Below are 20,066 nucleotides of genomic sequence, written 5' to 3' on the forward strand. Positions count from 1 at the left end.
TCTCTCTCTCTCTCTCTCTCTCTCTCTCTCTCTCTTTCTCTCTCTCTCATTTACTATTTATAAAAACAAAATTTACTATCAATAGCATGTACTATTCCAAGAAACAAAAGCCCTTGAGATATGAAGATAGAATTACTAATACTATTTCTAGTGGTAAGGGTATGATACCATCAGTAACAAGCATACTGCTACTGATAGTAGCTCTATTACTACCAAATAGTAGAGTGAGACTATTATGAACAATAGTCCCACCTATAGAAAGAGACCATCCAATTGGGAAAAATCAACAAAACATTAATTGGTTGAAGGGAAACATTAATTGGTTGAAGGGAATGTGGTATGCACTTATAAGCATCATCTCTTCATTCTCCTTCATTAGATATGCTTGCAAGAAACTTTATAAAAATACTATTATAAGGAAATTTGTTTTACTTGAACCAAAGCCCATGACATGGGCTAGAATGCAGCCACCAATTTAGTCCCTAGAACGTTTTAAGAAAATAAATTTACCTTGAATCTTTGTTGATCCATCTTCTCCATATACCATGTGTGCAAACTGAGGCCTTAAAAACTTGACTACTAAACGTTTGATTGCCCTTGTTTAGTACTTCCTTTATAAAATCCCATGCACTTTGGGAAAAACATCACTTGTTATTATTTCTCTTGCAATTATGTCCCTTCATCAAATATGATTGCAAGAAACTTTGCAAAAATACTATTATGAGGAAAGCTTTACTTGAACCAAACCCCATGTCGTGGGCTTGAATGCAAACACCAGGTTTAACCCCTAGAATGTTAAATATAAAAAGGTACACCGAATCAAAAGGAAAAAATAAAAGTAGATGTTCTTTTGTTTTTCCTTTTTGATACTTTTATATTTTTTAGAATTATATAGACATACAAGTGAAAAAAAATTAAACGACATCTTTCCAAAACCACGTGAAGTATTATAGAGGAAGAATTACATGGAGAATATACATCACCAAAGTGAGTATGTTTTTGCTACTCTTGTCATAGTGTGCCTCCTACTTAAAGATCTTGTCTCCATAATTATATCTTTTCAAAGGCAAATTTGGTAAAAATTACCTCTTTGGAAATCTTATACCTCCTATAATCTCTAAAGCATTCATTGGCTTGTAGTTGGTTGATGACCCCTATCCCAACATGCTAGATATTGGAGTAGTTGACCACTTTTACAACCACAATTAATACTCTCTCTCTCATCCTCACTCATGATTCAATTTTGGTCCACCTTATCACACCATGCTAAGTGTAGAAGCTTGGACTACAATATTCTTGTCTAATAAAGAGCGCTCCCCACTCTTACATGCTTTCTACAGGGAAAAAATGGGCAAGAAACATGATAGATATTTCCACTAGTAAATGCTAAAATATCGTTGGTATTTATCATAATACCAATAGTATATACACTATTACCACTAGTACCACACAGCAGCCCATTGATAATGTATCAATTACCATTGGTATCATGGCTACTATTGTTGGTATTAGGGCTATTAGCACTTGTATATTTAGCCCATTCACCAATTATTTGATGTTATTTTTACACTAATTTGGACCAAAAATGACAAACGGGAATGACACATTATTGCATAAATGAAAACATCAACAAATTTCTGGATTGAAAGAGTCTATAGTGTTTCATCACCCCTAGCAATCAAAAAGACATGTCTTGGAGCTAGTAGAAAAGCTAATGGCAATCAACAAAGCAAATCACTCTGTGACAGTGTTTTCATCGCTGCCCCTAGAAATCAAAAAGACCTATCCTAGAGCTAGTAGAAAAGCTAATGGAAATCAACAAAGCAGTCCATGCCCTCTTACAAGGGATGCTTCAAGCCCTTAAAGGTGGATTCTTTGCCACTCCCTTCTCTATAATAAGACTTTCTTCTTGCCCTTCTAGTCCCAAAAAAATTCTTGGTTCTCCATAACTTCCTACCTGCAAAGAAAGAGCAAAGAAAATAGTCTCTAGAAAGATATAAATGGTGCATAAGGAGGTGCCTATCTAGCAAAGAGAGTTGTAGGGCCATCAAACGATCCATGATAATTTTACACTGAGGGCCATCAGCTTCTACTTTGAGGTAACTGCATTTTCATATCACCACTACAATAGATTCAATGGAATTGTTGAAAATGCATCCTTTAGTGTGTTTCCTACCTAGATCTCATCCCCCTATTGCATTCCTTGAAACTTAGGTGAGAAAAGTCTTGTCAACCACAAATGTGTGCTTTTTAAAGAAAAGATACTATGCTTTTCTCTTTGAGAAAGTAGAAAATATGTGCTTTCTAAGGAAAATATACTGTGCTTTTCTCTTTGAGAAAGTGGAAATGGTAGCCAACGTCTTCCATTAGGAACTTTGGACCATAAGGAATTAGCCCCTCTACTTAGAGAGATCATCTATTGTCTACCCCAAATTATACTTGAACAAATATTAAGATGGAGAGGAGAAGAGTGGAGATGAGGAGAAAGGGATTAGCTAGAGAGCACATCACAAATAGCTGACTATACACTAGATTACTTAAAAATAATGAATATGTAAACCCCTTTAGGGTAAGGGTTAGGGTTAGGGTTAGGGTTAGGGTTTCCAACCCTTGTGCCTTTTTAGAACTCTATGTGTTAGTGCACATACAATAACACATGATGTTGAGATGAATCCTCAACGCCTTCCCTCAAGATCAACATCATGAAGTAGGCCTTCCATGAAGATGATGATTATGGGGAATGGAAGCAATATTGAACATTACATTCCATCACACCTCTTTAATGGGAATGTCCTTGCTCTGAGTCAATCCAAGAGCTTGTCGATGTTTCCTGAAAATCTCTTTCCCAAGTGGTTAGGTAAAGATATCTACAACATTCTCTTTGGTGTCACAATGTTGCTATGTGATGTCACCCAGTAACATTCTTTGTTTGATGAAGTGCTCAGTGACATCAATGTGCTTTGTCGTGGAGTCATATACTGGATTCTTGGCTAATACTTGAGCTGATTGATTATCACAATATATTGTTGTTGGCTTTGACTCATCAAAGTAATCTATTTGTGCCAATAGTCTACTGAGCCATATGGCCTCACATGCACCTATTCTGAGTGCCTTATATTTTTCTTCTATTAAAGGCAAAGAAGTAGTTGGCTTCTTGTTTGTTGACAACCATGATATAGCATCTTGACCAAGGAAATATGCATATCCTTATGTGGATATCCTAATCTCATGATACTCTGCATAGTCACTATCACAATATCCATGAATCCTTGGATGATTTTCCAAACTGTCTTGTACCTTTGCTGTATCTCAAGACTCTCTTGGCTACATTCTAGTGAGACTATATTTTGGATTTGCCATAAAGTATGCTAGTGAGCATACTGCATAACAAATACCTAGCCTTGAGACATTCAGATATATGAGAGATCCGAGGAGTTGCTGATAGTACTTGTCATTGATTGTAGGATTTTTTGGATCTTTTGTAAGTTTTAAACTCTGCTCCATGAGAGAGGCCGCAATCTTGCAATCTACCATATGAAACTTCCTTAGGAGACTGTACCCACATATTTGTGTTGGCTCATGAAGGTGTTGTTTGAGTCTCTCTAGAACTGCACAAGTCCAAGATATTTCAAATTGAACTCCACAAATAAGTCTTGTTTAAGCTTCTTGATGAAGCTCTCACTACTTCTTGTCGCAATCGAATCATCTACATACAAAAGGGTGATAGTATTATCTTCTTGATGAAGCTCTCACTGCTTCTTGTCACAAATCAAATCATCTACATACAAAAAAGTGATAGTATTATCTTCCCCTTGAAATTTATAGTGGAGAGTATGATCTGCATTGGACTTTTTGTATCCTAGATTAGCAAAATAGTTATCATTTTTGCTATACCAACTTTTTAGTGCTTGCTTTTCAAGCCATAGAGACTTTTCTAGAAATACCTCTTGCTCGAGAGGTGCTTCTCCCAAAATTTGCTCTTTTTTATTTTCCAAAGCAATATGCTTTGCGAACTTTCCATAGAAAATGAAGTTTTGGAATACCAAGTGGATTTCTTAGTTCCAAATTGAAATTTCCATATCTCTTATGCCATATAGCAAAAAGTGGCATCGATTGATGTCAAGCTGACATGGCATCCAAGTCTAGTATTGAAGCTAAGTTAGACATTATGAAAGAGATTGCCACGAGAAGCAGTATGACCAAGGAGGTCAATCTAGCAATAATAGAGGGAATTTTTATAGAAGATGAAATCACCATGGTGGACATCAACATCACAATTATCAAGCCAATGAACCACACACAATGTATCTTGCAAGTGAAGATATGCAAAATACTGACATAGTGTATCTTGACATTGATTGTGATTCCAAGGGGAATGCAATTATCAAGTTGACCATGTAGATCAAGATCCTTGGTACGTTGATAGTGGTGCATCATCTCACATGACAAAGCATCAAGAATGGTTTACAGAGATGAAACCATTAGAAGGACTAAAGAATGTTATCTACACTATAGATAACACACCAAATCTAGTTCAAGGGAAAGGCACAGTCCCTATGAACAATCTCACTAGTATGAAAGGATTGGTGAAAGATGTACTTTGTGTTCCAGATCTAAGTAAGAACCTCTTCATAGTTGGAGAAACAATGGAACACAACTATCGAGAGTCATCTTAAATGGAGATGAATGCATAATCAGAGACAAATCCAGCGGAAATCAGATAGTGGGAAAAGCTATTAAGGAAGGATGCTTGTTCAGAAAGCTTATGATAGTAGCTACACTAAATTTTTGACACATTGGTGGATGCATTCCCTCCTCCTTGAAATCTCCCTCAATTGGAATAATTTCCTTTTGGATGCTAATGTTGATGCTGTTGTGGATGTTGATTTTGATGTTGATAAACACTTCTTGGAGATGCTCTACATCTGCTTTTACCTTTGTCTGAGGCTATGAATGCTTGATCATTGGAATGCCCTTTTTCATGCTTGAATAGATTGATTCCACATCTTCTTGGAAGTGAAGATTATGGAAAGGAGAATGTAGTGTAATCTCCCTCTCCCCCCCATAATAAATGAAGTGTTTTCATGAGCATTATGTGGGTTGTCCTCTCTCCTCTTATGCATTGACATTGTGGTATTAGAGCAACTGGGAAGCATCTGCTATAGGAAATAAGTAGCAAGTTTAGGACTACGCTCCTATAATTGCAGATGGAGTTCGGGTGTCCAGCATAGTCGAGGCTTTGGGTCAGCGAAAGCAACAATTGTGGAAGATGTGCTTTAGGTAGCTACTGCAATATTGAGAGAACAGCTAACCATAGTTGTTAGATGGGTGCCATCAACGAAGGGAAAGTTGTGGGCTGAAAGTCTACACACGGGAAAGTTCAAAAGGGGTTCGATGGAAAGAAACTAGCCTCCACAGCTGGAAGATATGGAAGACGAGAAGAGGAGAAAAGAGGAATTGAAAAGCAAGCTTGAGGGTCTGTGCAAGGTGATGAAGGATGTTCTGGGTAACAAAGTGTAGAAGAAACATAGTGAAGGCTTCATCAATTTTATGCATTCATAGATATGCAAAGTTCACACATTCATAGATTTGCAAAGTTCACACATTCATACTAGCTTGCTTTGCCTAGGAGACACAGAGTTCCAAACATAGATGAGCACTATACTCTTTGCAAGTTTTGTAGCCTTTTCTTTTCTAGCTATTGGATTTGCCAGATATGACTTTGTCCACCACTGCATAAAACTATGAGCCTAGGTGTTCCACAATATATGCTAAAGTGATCTTGGATATGGGCTATTGACAACAGTAGCTATCTTTAAAAGGGATCACGCTTTTCCTTATTAACGTTAACCTATTTTCTTAATGGTAAAGTATCTTAGGTGACCTTCTAGCCATTTTTGAGGATCAAATACAAGTCTCTTTCAAAGGTTGTGGTGATTCAACAAATGATGAACCACAAAGACTAGATTTAAGCATATGACCATGAAGATGCATGCCTTTACAAACACTGTACGAAGCTCATTCAAAAGAACAAGGGCTAGTGTGCATTGTTTGTGACTTTCCCTTACATATTGGCATAGTACGCGTGGGTAGCACGGTGGAAGAGTTTGCCTTTAGGGTAGAATTTTCTTGCAGGAATTCGCTCAAAAAATCAGAGAATTACATCTTCAAGTAAGAATAAGCATGATACCAGAAGCATGAATGCCCAGTTGGTGAGGCATGGATGCATTTGAGCACTTGAAATAAGGTTGTGCCTATAAATTTTGAATTGGAGGATGCAGATAAGGGTGTGTGCCCAAAATTGGATGCTTGTGATGCCCAAAAGCATGGGCTAACTTTTAGTTTGGCAAATCATTGCAAGAGGAAGCATTTAGTGGCCCATTGATGCCAAAATACACACAAAGTGCATTGGTACATGCTTCAATTGATGCCCAAAAGTGCACTGTTTAGTGCCCAAATTTGATGCTCTTGAATGCTTGAAAATAAAGCAAGTGTAAGCTCTTGAAAAGAAGGTGAATTCTCAGATTTTGATACCATTTATCTCACTTGAAGTGAATGTGGTCAGGAAAATTAAAAAAGCACCATTGATTTGAGGTTTGCTAAGTTGCATTTGGAAGCAAGAATTGTCAATCAAACATGGCTGAGACCTCACAAGTAACAAAAATAGTGGGTGAAATATTGGCCAAGGATATTTAGAGTGTGTGGTCTTATCGAATAAATGATTTTCTCATGGGAAAAGGTGTTTGGGGATTGATTACAGGCAAAGATGTGTTGGTAAGCTGAAAGGAAAGCAAAGAGTGGACACAAACTCAGAATACTTGCATTATGGAATGAAGAAGAGTGAGGTCCTTAAGTAGGCACCTCATACATGCTCATTGACATCACTGATGACTTCAGAGCTCCACAATCATCTCCTCAATCTACTCCTAGATTCTCTCAATCATCCTATGTGGCTCTCCACCACCTAACTGTGCTTGTGGGCACCTAACTGTGCCTCTAGCACTCACACATAGAAACCAAGGTGTGCCTGAGGCATACACCTTGAGATATCCCATCAAACCCCCCCTCAAGGGAATGCCTCAGGCTATGTCAAGGATACATCTAGTCTCATAGTTTCTCATGCCATCTCATGGTGGTCAAGGATAAATCTATGGCTAGGTTCTCATGCTAGCAAGGGTTCCCATGGGTGTAAGGTAAACAAAAAGGGATACAAAAAGACCTTCCAATGGTTATCTCCCCTGCATGTACATGCACACAATGTCTGCAGGAGGTACCATGGAGCAAAACATACACATGGCCTACATCATAAGGTGACCAGAGGTGTTTACAAAACACACAAAACACAATAATTTATTTCATTCATTTTGAAGGACTATCCAGGCTGAGTACCTTGACATAAAAAGAGAGATCTGGAGCATACATAGAGATGATTTAAAATGCATAATCTTCAAAGGATGCCTCATCTTGTGGAGGCTCATCAACTGAAAGTAGATTTGCATTTTCAGTCTTTGCTTTGGCTCTGCAAAACTTCTCATGATGGTTGTTCTTGCCATAGTGTTTGCATGGGTTAATTTTGAAGCAATCCTTTGAAAGGTGATTTGTCTTTCCACAGTGATTGCAAGGGGTATACTTGCCCTTCTGGACTTTTATAGCATAAACAGTGTCATTGCCTTTCCTGAGCTCCATATGCCTTTCTTTTTCTTGGAGAGCAGAGATAATACCTTCAAGATTAGGATTAGGAAGATTCTTCAAAGTGGTAACTATGTGATCATAATCTTCAGGCATACTCTTAAGTAACACTGCCATAGCATCATCTGGAGTAATAGGAGAGTTGATAGAAGTTAATTGAGTCATAAGACTCCGCATATAGTTGACATGAGCTGCCAAAGTAGTGCCACTAACCATCTTCAATTCAAAGAAAGAGATTTTAAGTGATAATTTAGAGATGTGAGAGCTAGCACCAAAAATCATGTCAAGCTTCTGCCAAGCTTTTGAAGGGGACTCTAAGTCAGAGATGTGGTGAATATAATCATCTCCTAAAGCAAGAGCAATGATACCATATGCTTTCTCCTCTCTAGCGGGATCCCTTGCCGGGCGTGTCGGAGTTGAGGATTCTCCAGCATTGGAGGCTGTAGAAGAAGCAGTTGGAGTTGGTTTGACAAGTCCCCAGAGGTTCTCCCTCATCAATGCAAATTTCACCTTCATCTGCCATGTGTGGAAGCCCTTTCCATTGAACTTCTCTAGATTCAATAGGGTAGCCATGAGAGGGTCTAACCTAGATATTGGGCAGTGTCTTTCTCTCTTACAAGGCAAAAAATAACTGAAAGGCTTCCAAAATATAAGCACTTGATGTAGCAAAGACTAGTATATTCAATCAATGATGCTTCTTCTTACATGCTTCATAGAGGTGGCTAAAATGAATACTTTCCAATCAAAACCAGGTCTAGCAATTCAAAGAAAAACTGAAGCCACACTTGTACTGATGCTATTAAAAACTTCAAAAACTCAGAAGTGCTAGAGTAGCATTTTATGTAGCATCATCTTCAAAAACTTGTCAAAACTGTCAAAACCAAAGGACTAAACTTAGAGGGCTTATAGCTCACTCTTCAAAGCAAGGAAAAGAGGGCTTCATGAAGCAAAAGAAAGCTCATATACCAGAGAGGATCTAGCACAGAGGTTGGACGAAATGGTGCGCGCTATTGCCCGGGGGAGTTGCTGCAGGCTGAACCTGAGTTTTGACAATTTCTCCTTTGTTACTAAACCAAATGAGCTGAAAAATGACTCAAAATCTTCGTCTTGAGGTCGCCCATCTACTCCTAAGAGGGCTCAAGCAATGGCGCAGCAGGCAGGGAGTATTGAGCAATAGAAGAATGGCAAAAAAATGCACTGTTTGAAGAATGGCAGCCAACAGAGATGTTTTTTTTTCAATTGCTTGCAGGTGAAAGTTTGCCCATACTAGAGGAGTTTACAGCTCAGAGGGTTTGGGCAATGGTCATTTGTAGGCAGAGAACCAAGCTCTCAAAGATTTTGGGAAGAAGGAGGAAAATGGGGAAGAAGAAGATGAAGAAGAAGAAGATGATGTGGCAGAAATGGGCTCAAGGGGGATCAAAGGGCTCTGATACCATGTTGGTAAGCTGAAAGGAAAGCAAAGAGTGGACACTAACTCAGAATACTTGCATTATGGAATGAAGAAGAGTGAGGTCCTTAAGTAGGCACCTCATACATGCTCACTGACATCACTGATGACTTCAGAGCTCCACAATCATCTCCTCAATCTGCTCCTAGATTCTCTCAATCATCCTATGTGGCTCTCCACCACCTAACTATGCTTGTGGGCACCTAAATATGCCTCTAGCACTCACACATAGAAACCAAGGTGTGCCTAAGGCATACACCTTGAGATATCCCATCAAGATGAATGCCCAGAGTTGCCATGGGATGAACCAAACGGATAAGCCAAAATTGGAGTACAAAACATGGGTGGAAAAATCAAGAAAAGTATTGCATTGGATATCTCAATGCATTTCCAATACACTCATCCCTCAAATCAAGAAGGTTAGTACACCTAAAGAATCTTGGGATATCATTCACAAATTATATGGTGCAAGCATGGAGGCAAGGAAAATTCAGCTCAATCAATGGCTCCATAGAATGTGGAGGGGAAATAGAAGCATCATGGACTATGTGGCTAAGATAAGGCAAATTACAAAAGACTTAGCCTCTATAAATTGCAATGTGTTCAATTTTGTGTCTATCACCTTGAATGGTTTAGGGGAAAAAGAAGCATCATGGACTATGTGGCTGAGATAAGGCAAATTACAAAAGACTTAGCCTCTATAAATTGCAATGTTGAAAATGACAATTTTGTGTCTATCACCTTGAATCGTTTAGGCCCTCAATAGAAATCATTGGACACTTCTATTTCCGTGCAAGGGACTATGCCTGATTTTTTGCATTATGCATGACGGAAGAGGTAAAGCTTGGGCTCAAAACCTCCACAAGTAGTGGAGGAGATAATTTGTTTTATCATTGGGGTGGTAGAGGTGATTTTAGAGGGCAATGAAGAGGCCGTGGCCATATGCCTATCAAAACACTATGGACAGAAATGAGTTTTCTCAAAGAGGACTTGTTTTATGCCAAGGAAGGAGGAATATGCTTGCATGGTTATACTGATGCAAATTGGGCTAGCAGCATTGATAGCAGAAGGTCAACTAGTGGGTATGCATTCTCTCTTGGGAGTTGTGTGATTGGTTGGAGCTGCAAGAAACAACCCACCATTGCTTTGTCTAGTATAAAAGATGGGTATAGAAGGCTACCCTAGCGGCATGTGAAGAAACTTCGCTGAGATTGCTCCTTCATAAGTTGGGTGTATGCATTGATGGTCCAGTAGTGATCTATTATGACAACATAAGTACTAGCACGCTGGCCTAGGAATCCCATTTACCATGCAAGGACAAAACATATAGAGGTCCACCATCACTACATCAGGGAGAAAGTAATAAGCGACAAAATAGACTTGAGATATGTGAGGACAAATGCCCAGATTTCCGATCTCTTTACCAAGTGTTTGGGTAAAGCAAAGTTTTTTCTCTTTAGATTTGCTTTGGGTCTATGTGATGTACAAGCTCATGCTGAGCTTGAGGGGGAGAATGGTTGATGTATAGATGTTGTATGCATGCATGTAGAGAGAGTATGTAGTTGATGAGGTGGCTTTTCTCTCTCTCATGGACAAACAAGTAGGCATGGTTTGAGTGTGCTACTCACACAAAAACAACTTCTAGCTGCAAGTATGGTTTCTTCAGACGAGTCCATGAGGATGTTGTAGTGGAGACTTTAGCCATTGCACAAGCAAGAAAACATACAAAATTAGAAAAGAGATCAAAGGTGCAAAAAGAGAAAAGAAGCACAAAGGAGGTCATAGAAATCCAAAACACTGATGACTACCATTACCGAAAGCAGATATTGTGGTATTTCTGGTACACTTCAAAATAGAATCTGTGCAAAGATAGAAAAAGAGAACCTTGTGTATCATCAAACATTCTTCTTGCACATCAATCAGATTCTTAGACCTCCTATTGATACCAATGGCCTATGTCCATTAGAGGTATGTGTCACATATCAGATTCATATTGAAAATTTGAAGACAAAGCTGAAGGATGATCCCCATGCACAAGTTGTCAACTTTATCATACTCATGTATCCGACACAATGTCCTAGCAAGCAAGATTTTGATCGTCGTGTCAAAGGGAAAATGATTATCAATACTTTGTTCTTAGAGTCCCACATTTAGCAGAAGCAAAAAGGTAGCTACATATTGAGTTTCCATGCAATCATTATTACAAGACATGTAAGTGTAGTATGTATGCTAGACTGACTCCTAAGGTGGCAAAGTTGTCCTTTGACCACCACAACAATCACAATGACTATCGAAAGTCGATGTCATGGATTGAACAAGTATGCTTTTATCACAATGAGTTTGTTGTACAACTTAAAGAGGATCATTCTACCATCACCCCAAAGTTTTTTTTGTCTTTGTTAAATGAGACTGGGATTTCAACATCTATAAAAGATCCATCAATGCCAAGTGACAGCTTTAAAGAGTGGGAGGGAATGTTCCAAATTGCATTTCGCATTGGTGAAGTATGCAGTTTTCACAAAGTGGTAGAACTTAGATATTGAAGGGCAAAAAAAGGCTGGAAGAGTATGCAACTTGCAAGGAATAAAAGATGAGACTCTCATTAAGTCCACTCTTGGTAGAGTTGTGTTTGGGGATCTATATCTTAAATAAATAGGCAATTAGTTTGATGAGTAAGTGGACATCTCTTGTTTTCCTCCTGAGGCTTCCAGTGATTTTCCATTATGCTCTATCTACATTGTTTGTGAAACTTAGTTTTGTGACAGTAAGATAAATTATGCAAGTGTTTTAATGCAGGCATAAAATATATATGAAAATGCAAGAAACAATGATCCAACAATTGAACATGCCAGATTGGAATGCAGTTCGGGAGGAGTATCCTGAAAGTAGCAAAATAGAGAGCCTTGCTCCATACTTTAATGTCTTAAAAAGCATGGTATGTCAAAATCTAGTATGCAAACCTAAATGAAACATATCTTTTATAATGCAAAATTTTTGATGCTCAAAAGAGATGAAATTGTTATTTTGACTACTATCTTTAGAGACATAGCAAGAAGGGTACTGAGTCTTACCATTATGCCCCCAAGCTTCAAGCAACTCATTGATTGAGCTACCAAAGAAAAAGTGCATCGAACATGACAACAATCAATTGTTCTATTTGATGAGATGTTAGAGTTTGATCGGGAGAAGACAATCAAGTTCGATTTTTATTGTGTGACAAACGGTTCTTGTAATCAAAATAAAGCAAAAAAGATCATGAGTTTGCTTGAGCAATTCATGACAATTGCAATAGCAACAATTTGGCGGGTTGTAATATTTCATTTAGACTTGCAATCCGAGATGGTGATGAGTGTGAGCAATGAGACAAATGTTGCGGGCGTGACCACTGTTATGGATAAATTTGTCTAAGGAAAAAGGCATTAATATGTGTGTGTGTTTGTATGTGTGGCAATAGTATAATAAAATATGGTGTGCATAGGGCCCAGGGTTGAGGTGGCAGGGCATGACCATGTGCCACTCTTCCACATAAGAGGACCCATAAGGTGTGTTGTACATAATCCATGGTAGTAATATTATAAAATGTAAGGTGGCATGGATCCTCCATGTGCCACCCCTCCACCTAGGCTGCATTTAGTGAGATATGGCTCAAAGTCTATGGGAGAAGTAATATAAAATAGGTGGAGATGGATATTATATTGGGTTATTCCCTCCATATAGGATAGGCCCATGTGGGGGAGGTATAAAGGTTCAAGAGAGCAAGTTAAATAATGGGGAAAGTAGGATGAGATGGCAAGATTCCTTGTGCCAACCCTCGACTTGTCCTCCTAGAGGTTTGAACGTATTATAAAATTGGGAAGAGACCAAGGGAGTATCATAGACGTGAGATATGGGGCTTGATTTATGTGGAAAAATGAGGCAAAGGGTTGTCGCACACAATTGAGAGTGCGTAACCGCCTAGCCCACATGGGAGACTTTTCCACACACACCATGCATGTGGGAGGATGCATTTATTGGGAGAGACCCCCTCTCTTGGCTATAAAAGGAGGGGGCTATTCCTTGATGGGACACGCTCATTCTTGTAAAGCCACCTAGCTAGTACTTTGATTTCTCCTTTCCCTTCCTTTCAAAATAAAGCATGGTCCTCTTCCCTTGATGTCTCCATCTTTACATTCCTCCTCCCATAATGTACATGCTTCTCTTCCCCCTCTCCCTTTCCCCTTGTGTCATAGTCTCCCTCTTCATTCCCTCCCCTTCTAATTCCTTTTCCCCTCCCATGATAACGTTTCGCCCTCACGTTCTCCTTTCCTCTATGGCCCCCGAGCATTGCCATGCTTAGCCTCTAGCCCCTGGTCCTGATTTCTTTTCCAGCTAATAGAAATGGTGTGGTTGCTGGGATCAAAATCTCCATGGCTAGTGGTGTAAAACCTGTTAATCCTATGACTAGGTGCGGCTCTGCAGCCTCTTCCATACATAGTTCTCTACTTTTGCACCTCCAAACTGTGTACCTTCCCTGTCCCTACGGCCGCAAAACCTTCCTTCTTTTGCACTTTTAGTCTGCCTGCTTTCTGCTTACGGTTCCTACGTGTATTCTGGCTGGCAAATCTTCTTCTCATATCGGTCGCATCTGTAGAACTGTAACATCTGTGCTCCTTTTGAGTTCCTGCCCGCGCATTCGATTCGCGCGTCTACTGTGTTCACCTGCATGACAGTTTTTTGGGCTCCTGCATCTTCTGGTTGCGAACAATTTTCTTGCTTGACACGTCTACTGTGTTCACCCGCGCGACAGTTTTCTAGGCTCCTGTGTCTTCTGGTCACGGACAGTTTTTCTGAGTTTCTGCAAAACTCTAACAGTAGATCCCGCGCCCCCCCCCTCTCTTCTCTTTCTCTTCTCCTTCTCCTCTCCTCTCCTCTCTTTTTATTAAAGAGTAGGATTTGAACCCAAGACCTCCCCCTTCACAAAAGAGAGACTTATCATTGGGCCAACAAGTTGGAAGTGATGAAAATGTAATGATTTTTGTTTATATATTAAAATCTCGGGAACTGTAACTCTCTAACCGTGGGGAGTTTACTCTTGTTGTAAAAAGCAAAAGTACTTCATTTCATGTGCTCTATTCACATCTCCTGCTAGATTGCCGATTCGGAACTTTTCCAAGTCCACTTCACGGATGCACGCCACACGAGGAGGGTGGATATTTATGTCACTTCTCGACGAGTTTAAGGATTTGGTGCCTGGTCCTCCGCTCATTACGGCTACCAATTGGCAAGATCTCTTTCTTGATCTTCATGTCAACCTTCAATGGCTGATTGTCGAGTGCATTGTTCAAGGAGACGACGGGTGGGATGATACACCGTGGTTGGTTCAAGGTGAAGAACTATTGATACGCTGGGAGAACTTTGATTTTAATTCTACTTTGTGCAGTGATCTGAGCTACTTGCTGCTTCGGAGGTAATTAAAAGGGTGTCCTTCATCGAAGGGTGGGATGCTCCCCAAGCTTTGGGGGAGATTTGGTGAATCTGCTTGTTAATTCCTATGGATAAGCTCGTCTTGAATGGTTTATTCTCAATCTCACTACAAAGGTTTCTAGGCCTCGGCTATGGTTGGTAATGTTTCGACCAAGGAATCCATTTGTACCCAATCAACCTTTTGTGCCTCATTTCGAGCTTCAAGTTGTAATTCTTTTTGGTCTAAAGATAAACTATCAACAAAGGATTGCAAGTTTATTTGGTACTGAACGTTTGGCTCAAGTGTTGAATTCTCCCCACCCTCTCCTTCTACCTATCTTGGACTACCGAGAAACTTGGGATGTCCGAATTTTAGTCTTGGTGTGATGACATCTTGGATCCTTCAATTTGATGGAGCTTACAAACCTTCAACCAAGGTTGTTGGCGTGGGTGTGAAGCTCACTTCACCGGGTGGTGAGGAGTATTGTTATAGCAAGTCTACACCTGCAAGTATTTGCAATCAAGTTGAGTACTCGATGCTCATTTTTGGGCTACAAAAGGCACAAGAACATCACGTCAAGCAACTTGAGGTGCAAGGAGATTCTCAACTAGTGTGTGAGCAAGTTAGTGGAAGGTGGAAGGTTGCGGAGCAAAGGCTTGGTTCCATGACATCAACAAGCATTGGAACTTTGCAACCAATTTGAAGAGGTAAAAATTCAGCATATCCCTTGAGCTCGAAATCTAGTTGCTGATTTCTTGGCACATGAAGCTTGTACTTCAATCACGCATGACGCGAGTGGAAGCACTACCCCAACAAAGCCGCAAGCCACGAAGGAGGGTGATCATTTGTAAGGAATGCAAAGGTTGTGGTCATCATGAAACTAAGTGTTGGGCATATTTGATACGAGTTTACCGACTTCGAAAGATCATCAAAAAGGTCCTCAAGGACATTGCTCAAAAGAAGGATACCAGACCGCACACCCCTTAAAGAAATAGCATGGCGACTACAAGAACTGGAAGAAGCTGAAGGTGATGTGCAAGCTCTCCAACTGTTGACATTTGTCATGGCATTCTTGTTTGCCTTGATGAACAACCTCATGTAGCGCCGTGTCTCTAACCCTCGCTTGTAAAGATGGATGTGATATCATGAGGGTTGGTCCTTTTAAGATTGTTTATGTGCTATTCTATGCTGAAGATTCTTCCCGTGTAGTATTTCACAATACACCAGTCACACCCTACCCTGCCTATGTGTGCTTTGTGGATGTATCTTCACCCGATTTTCAGTTCAAGCTTCCTTTTTCTATTGTTTGTCCATAGATAAGCCTCGTCTTGTCTCTCTCTTTTCCATCTTCCAAGCATGGCTGACATTCCCGTGTTTTGTGGATGGGTGGAAGAAAATCCAAATGAGTATCTTGTGGCCTTCAAGCGCCGTTGTGTTTCTCTCAACTTTCTTACTGAAGACAGATGGCTGTTGGTTCTTCCCACATTTCTAGAGGGTTTGGCTCAAGTGTGGTATGAGAAGCAGGCCGAAGACGTTCGCCAAAGCTGGCCAAGGTTGACAGCAGCAATGATTGAGTATTTTGGCAAAGAAGAGGAGTCGAAGAATGTGTACCTGCAGGTGGCAAACTTGAAGCAGTCAGAAGGTGAGACGGCGTGTCGATATGTGGATCGAGCGGCCGTGCTCCTGGACCGTTTAATTGCCACGCAGGAGGACAATGCCGGATTTTGAGCTGGAATGACTCAGCATGTGTTGGGCTACCTTATAGCAGGAGCAAGTGACAAATTCCGCCTCAAGTTTAAATGGGAGAATCCAGAAACTATGGCGCTAGCACATGAGATTGCTCAAAAGTTTGAGAAAGTTCAGTTTGACCCCGCTTCAAAGAAGACGATTGTCCCTCTGCAACCCCCTCAATTCCTGCAACAACAACCTGGGGGGTCTAACTCAGGGGCATACCCCCACCCCTCATCAGGGATGTATCCACTGCCTCCACCTCAAATGTATGTTCCTCCCTTAGATGCTTACCGTCAACAAGGTGTATATTCTCACCCTCCGCCTCGAAGATTTCCCGAGCCTTGCCCATGAGCCCCCCTCCTTTCTACTCCCTCGGCCCCTCCAGCTAAAGAGGCCCCCCCTGCAACAAAACCTGGAGTAAATGACCTAGCCAAGGTCCTGAATGTGATCTTTGGCTTGAGATGGTGGGCATCAGAAATCAAGCCAACCACCCTCCTAGAGACCGTGCTAATGTTGTATGCTATGAGTGCCACCAGAAGGGTCATTATCGCACGGAATGTCCGAATATTCCAAGGGTGAATCTTCTAAGTGAATCAGGCATTAAGGATTCTGATGTAGAGATCCTTGACCTTGGGAAAAGAAGTCGTACCACCTCGGACCCCTCTCCATCCGGGCCACCCCAGGAAGAAGGTGTCCTTCTCAGAGCCCTCAGATGCTGAGATGGCAGACCCACCAACAGAGAAGACTAAAAGATCCCGTAGGAGTAAGTGGTCGCCCTTGGATTTTCCTATCGGCTTGGGGCAAGAAGACTATTCGGTCGTTTAGGACCTTGCTCACCATTCTTTGAGCATCACGCTCCCTCAACTAATAGCATTAAGCCCTAAGGTGAGACGTGAGCTGTAGCAAGGGCTCTCAACAAGGAGGAGCAAGAAAAAATGAAAGGTACAAGAGGTATCTTCTATCTCTGAAGAAATTGATCGGCACCCACATACAATCAATGTCATCATAGATAATTGCCGTGTCAAAAATATGTGTGCTGATGGGGGAGCTGCATGTAATATCATGGTGCCCCGAATCATGATGAAATTGAATTTGAAATGTACAAGGCATTCCTCCACTCGAATCAAGGTAGCAGATGGTCGACGACTTGCCACCCTGGGAGTCATTGAGGATTTGCCCATCACTATCAATGGGTTGACCACCACCGTCAATTTCTATGTAGTGGACATTGAAGATACAGGTAGGAGTTACCCAGCCATACTCGGGAGACCATGGTTGAGAAAGAGTGATGCAATCAACTATTGGAAGACAAGACACATGTCTTTTGGTGCTTCTAAGGAGAAGATCCCGGTGCAACCAGGTGCCACAGAACCAGAAGAAGAAGAGGAGCAAGACAGTGATACTCTCTCATCCTCGGTGTTTGAATCAGTGGAAGAATCAGACAAGGGGGAGGAGTTCTCAAAGGAGGAAGTTTACATGATGGGGGTGTCTCCGACCCCACCACCTGCAGAAAAGGTAATAGCTAGTCCTCAATAGCTTGAATCTATGCTTTCCCCAGACCTCACTCCAAGTGAGAAAGATGAGTTCCTAGAAATGTTCAAAGATTTCCCTGACCTTTTCGCAACTAGCTACCGCCACCTTTGCCATGTGACTGCCATAAAACACAAGATAGAGTTGAAGCCTGATGCGAAGCCTGTGGCTCAGAAGTATCGGAGATTAGGGCCCCTACAGACCGATGCTTTGCGCTCAGAGTTACAGAAACTTGTAGAAGCTGGGTTTATTGTTCCGGTTCACAATACTGAATGGGTTTCACCAGTGGTAGTCACCCCAAAGAAAAACAACAAGTGACGGGTCTGCATCGACTATAAGAAACTCAATGCGGCCACCAAGAGGGATCATCATCCTCTTCCCTTTCAAGACCTCATTCTTGAGAAGGTAAGTGGTCATGAGATGTATACTTTCTGTGATGGTTACTCTGGGTTTTATCAAATCAGTATTGCCGAAGAAGATGTGCTTAAAACCACATTTGCCACACCTTGGGGGACATTTGCATTCAAAGTAATGCCATTTGGCCTCACCAATGCCCCTGCTACCTTTCAAAGATTTATGTAGATGGTGTTTGCTCCTTATTTGGGGGATTTCTTGGAGGTATTTTTAGATGATTTTGTATATTCTCATCACGTAAGGAGCACGTCATGAAGGTTGGATTGGCCTTCCAAAGGGTCAATGATGTGAATGGCAGTCTCAACCCTCAGAAATGCACCATTGGAGCCACTCAAGGGAGGTTACTGGGACATATTGTCTCATCTGAGGGCGTCAAGCCTGACCCCGAGAAGGTAGAAGCCATCCTCAAGCTCTCCCCACCAACAACCAAATGTTAAGTACGCTCATTTGTCAATCTAGCAAGATACTATCGCCGCTTCATTGATCAATATGCTACTTTGACACGACCCATGACTATGCTATTAAAAGATGGGGTTGATTTCTCTTGGGATGAGGATTGTGATCATGGGTTTGCACAAATTAAGAGTGCTCTTGCTTCAGAACCCATTCTGCGCAATCCTGATTGGTCAAAGGCTTTCTATATCAATCCTGGGTTTGGTGAGCACACTCTGGCAGGTATTCTTCTCCAGCAAGGGGAGGATCGCTAAGACGTTGGATTGAAAGGTGAAAATTTTGATATAGACTCAGTCACAAGAGCCTCAACCTCTAGAGATATTGAAACTCGATTTTATGGAGCCAGGTGACACTTGGGAGAGGTGGAGAAAGAGAAAACAAGTGAGACACGAGTAGAAAAGCTTAGATCGAGGAGGATCATGGAGATGACCTAGATGAAACATATGGTAGAATTAAGTAGATAGAAGATGTGTATTTCTATTGAGTAGATGGAAACATGACTTAGATGATGCATCTAGTACAATTGAGTGGAAAGAAAGATCTGGATTTCTATTGAGAGTTTTGTAAATATGTTTGGCCTGAATATGAGTTCTTGAGACTTTTGTGAATCTGTATGCTTTGAATATTTAAGCAAGGAGGCATTAAGCTTACTTCATTATCTTGATAGCACTTTTCTATTCTTTTTGTAAGTTATGTCTGGTTTGGATAGCATTGAGTAGAATATACTCTACTATGTGCAACAACCTAACATGTATCATGTGGTCTTTTAAAAGAAACACAAAGATCAAGGGAAGGGAAAAAATTCCAGACTTAGAGATTACATAGAATAGATTGATATTTTGAGATATAGTAGAGGTCCTTATTAACTTGTGGGCATGATGTTTGAAAATTGCATGAATTTAAGAAGTTTTAAAAATTTAACTACGCAAAATATGACTATATTTTGAAAAAGTTATAATTTTAATTATTTTTTAAAGGGAATCTTAAAATGGGTACCAATGTTACGTGCCCAAAATAGATGCTACACTATTCAATGTTTTAAGCCCGCAATGAAGTAGCTCCATACATATGGAGTGCATTTTCTAAAAATAATTTGCTTTCCAACCAAATAAGGAAAAAGTTATCGAGTGTGCCCCCAAATGTATGCACATGATTGTAGTGCAATATTGGACACCCCCTAAACCATAGCAAAGGTTATCAATTCATTGCCTCCTCTGGTTTGTGGGAAGCTCAAGTAGTACACTTTTCAACTGAACAATTGCTTCCATATATGTGTGGAACAATTATCAGATGTTTTTAAAATAATTTGAATATCCTATATAGTCCAAGATACATCCTTCATAGGCATAGTAGCATTTA

This window comes from Dipteris shenzhenensis, chromosome 1 (assembly GCF_047967505.1).
Source record: "Dipteris shenzhenensis isolate YYH24624 ecotype China chromosome 1, Dip_SZ_1.0, whole genome shotgun sequence".
Classification (NCBI taxonomy): Eukaryota; Viridiplantae; Streptophyta; class Polypodiopsida; order Gleicheniales; family Dipteridaceae; genus Dipteris; species Dipteris shenzhenensis.